At 27.4% G+C, this 3,118-nt stretch overlaps 2 non-coding genes across 2 annotated transcripts; one reads left to right on the top strand and one right to left on the bottom strand.

Annotated features, from left to right (window-relative positions):
- Positions 1-1,279: 1,279 nt before the first annotated feature.
- PGO_127004 lies at positions 1,280-1,353 on the bottom strand. The gene has a single exon. It is a non-coding gene; the product is annotated as a tRNA-Met (tRNA).
- A 1,387-nt stretch (positions 1,354-2,740) lies between these two features.
- On the top strand, positions 2,741-2,840 carry PGO_127006. Its single transcript has one exon. It is a non-coding gene; the product is annotated as a tRNA-Sec (tRNA).
- Positions 2,841-3,118: the final 278 nt, after the last annotated feature.

Raw genomic sequence — 3,118 nt, forward strand, 5'->3', positions numbered from 1 at the left:
AAAAAGCCAACACATTGGCATCAGAAATATGTGTCTTTGTAACGGTATGGAATTTTTTTATTTCTTTTTTATTTTTGATAGGAATTATTCTTTATGGGAATTTTTATTCTTTGGCTATTATTTTTTCTTCTTATGTGCCAAAATAGTATAAATTTTAAGGTGGCCCAAGTTCATTAACATCATCCCACTGACTCTCTTTTACGTTGCAGTTGCAAAATAAAAAAATACATTTTTTACCTGAGAAAACGAAAAAAAAGGACAACATTGTACAAGCTGCTTTAAATTGATATGTTTCTTTAAAAATAATCGAGCATACAAAAAATGTGAAAGTGCATGGAGTTGAGGAATATTACAGAGATGACATTTTTTCGAAATTATGTCTCAAATTTTATTTCTTCATAGTATTAAAACGAATTAAAACTTTGCGTAAAGAAAATTGTATATTAACAACAAGACATGCTCTGATATTTGAAAAGTTTCATGAAGATAACAAAATTGCTATTTTTTTCAGATAAACCTTTTTTGAGAATGTTATAATTAGTACGAATGTTCAGATGAACTATTTCACTCTTTTATGGGAAACATGTGTGAGGAGTTATTTCGTTCTTTATATAAATTAAAAAAAAAAAAAAAAAAAGAACAGTATGAAGAAGAACAACAAGAAAGGTAAAAAAGAAAAACATGAATATATAAAAGTCTAAAAAAGGAAAATTATAACATTTTTACTTTTTTAATATCGACGCAAATGGATAAATCAGTGTACGAAAAAAGTATAAAGAAAGTTTAGCACAGATAAGTGTAAAAATATAAACATAAAAATTATGTGAAAAAAATGGATTATGTGGACGTTAGCCTTAAGTACTATTCTATCATTGAAATGTTGCATAATGCAAAAAGGAAACTGCTGATGAGTTCCTCATTTCCGAATAAAGTAAAAATAGTATACTTTGAAGAAGAACAAAGGTGGATTAACTCATATTATCTGTTAAAAACCTTAAATATGGGAAGATTTGAAAAAGTATTTTTTTTTTGTACTTTGAAATTAAATATTTCGTATTTTTTAAATGATATTTTTTATGTAATTATAACAAACCTTATGGGGCTTAAACAAGTGCTACCACATATATGTATTATATATTCCTGTTGTGATAAAAGATAATAATTTTATTTTTTTTTAAAAAAGAAAAAAAATGGAGAACGGACACAGTGATGGCGAACCATCGTAGCATCCTAGGAATTTGTCGGCTATGCCCTGTTGGGGCTCAGAGCATAGCCCAGTTGGGTAATGTGAGGCTCGAACTCACGACCTCGGGATTATGAGACCCGCGCGCTAACCGACTGCGCCAATTACCCTTACTTTAAAAATGTAAAATTATAAGCATATTGCTTCCTTATCGGATTTTTCTAATATGGGAACCTGCTGCTGAAAAAATCAATGAGTAGTAGAAATGATTATCTTTGCAATTTAAATGATTTTATGAATATTCTGATTAGTGCATATATATAAACACATTTATTAATATACATTCATGTAACACTTGTTTAAATATTTTATTTCAAACAAATATTTTAAGCAATTAGGGAAAATATTTTGAAGTGAAGGGTATTTACGATTAATTACGTACGTATTTTTATTTATTTAATTTTTTGGGAGTTTATTTTTTTAAAAGCAACAAAAAAAAGGGTCATTTGCAATTATCTACCTTTTAGTAACAATTCCCTATGTGATGTGTATTGGTGCAGTAATTCTTCTTGTGCATGAAGGCACAATTTTTTTTCACATGTTAAAGGATTGCAACAATTTTTGATTAACTATATGAATGGGCAAAATGTAAAGGAAACTCTCTTTTTACAATTTTTCTTAATTTGCGTTTCTTTCATGGATACTCTTCCCATATTCATGATATATATAGTCCGTACAAATGACATACCTAACTGATATAGAGTTATTTCTCAGCATATTGGTTTGTAGTGAAATGAACAAAAAAAAAAAAAAAAAAAATGACATTAAAAGTTAAAACGTCTTTATCATTCCCTTTTCACATGAACTTAAGTTTTCATATTTTTCATTAGAGAAATTTATATATGTTTACAAAATATAATTTTTAATAAAAGGGTGAAATAAACGTGAATACACAAAACGCACTGTCTTTGAAACTTGGGGTAAAAAAAAAAAAAAAAAAAGATCAAATAAAAACACATTTAGTAACATACTCTTCATTTATATACTTCATTAACTAAGCAGAACGGAAACTGTTTCTGAAAAATATTGAAATCATGAAAAAGGGTTAGCTTATCTTGACGCATGCATATTTCTTTCTCTTTTAGTGAAACACATTTTTATGAAGCGTAGTCATTCTTTTTTAGTCTAGTGGTGGGATGTTATTTTTTTTAATGGCAAAATTACACTTCAATTATGTATTTCATCATGCAATATATATATGTTTCATTTTACAAAATATGATAAAACATTAGTTTAGGATATATGATAAAAAAAAATAAAATACCAAACTGTTGTAATGAAACATTGTTCCTTTTTCGAACACCACTTTTATTTTTTGCTTTTTTTGTACAATTGAAAACCGAGGTATAAAATAAATAAAGATATATATAAAGAGGTAAATAAAAATCTTCCTTACATTTGGTGAAGTACCAATATGTAGGGAATAATTCCGACAGATGGAAAAGCATTCTGCATATGTTAGATTAAGTGTAGGTTTGCTTCGCATGGAGTTTTAAGATTGCACCGATGAGTTAGCATGGTTGCTAAGTATGACTTCAAATCATTTGGCGTAGAATTTCTGCGCAGAGGTTCGATTCCTCCTTCGGTGCGTAGGAAAATTGCGCATGTGTACGTTATATTTTAAATATGTATATATTATATATATATAAAATATCTTTGAATGCATTTTGATTTTTAATTTTTTGCTGACAATTTGTATGTAAATAATTTTCATCTTAATGGTAGGATAGGGGTGAGATAAGTATAACATAAGAAAAAATTTACTAGGGAATAAGAAAAATAAATATTCTTTAAAAATTTAACATATTTTAAACTTGAATTACGAACGAGTGCGTTTTTTTTTACGTTTTTTCTATTTTTTGAAGGCAGTAAAAT

The sequence above is a fragment of the Plasmodium gonderi genome (assembly GCF_002157705.1).
Source record: "Plasmodium gonderi DNA, contig: Chr12, whole genome shotgun sequence".
Taxonomy (NCBI): Eukaryota; Apicomplexa; class Aconoidasida; order Haemosporida; family Plasmodiidae; genus Plasmodium; species Plasmodium gonderi.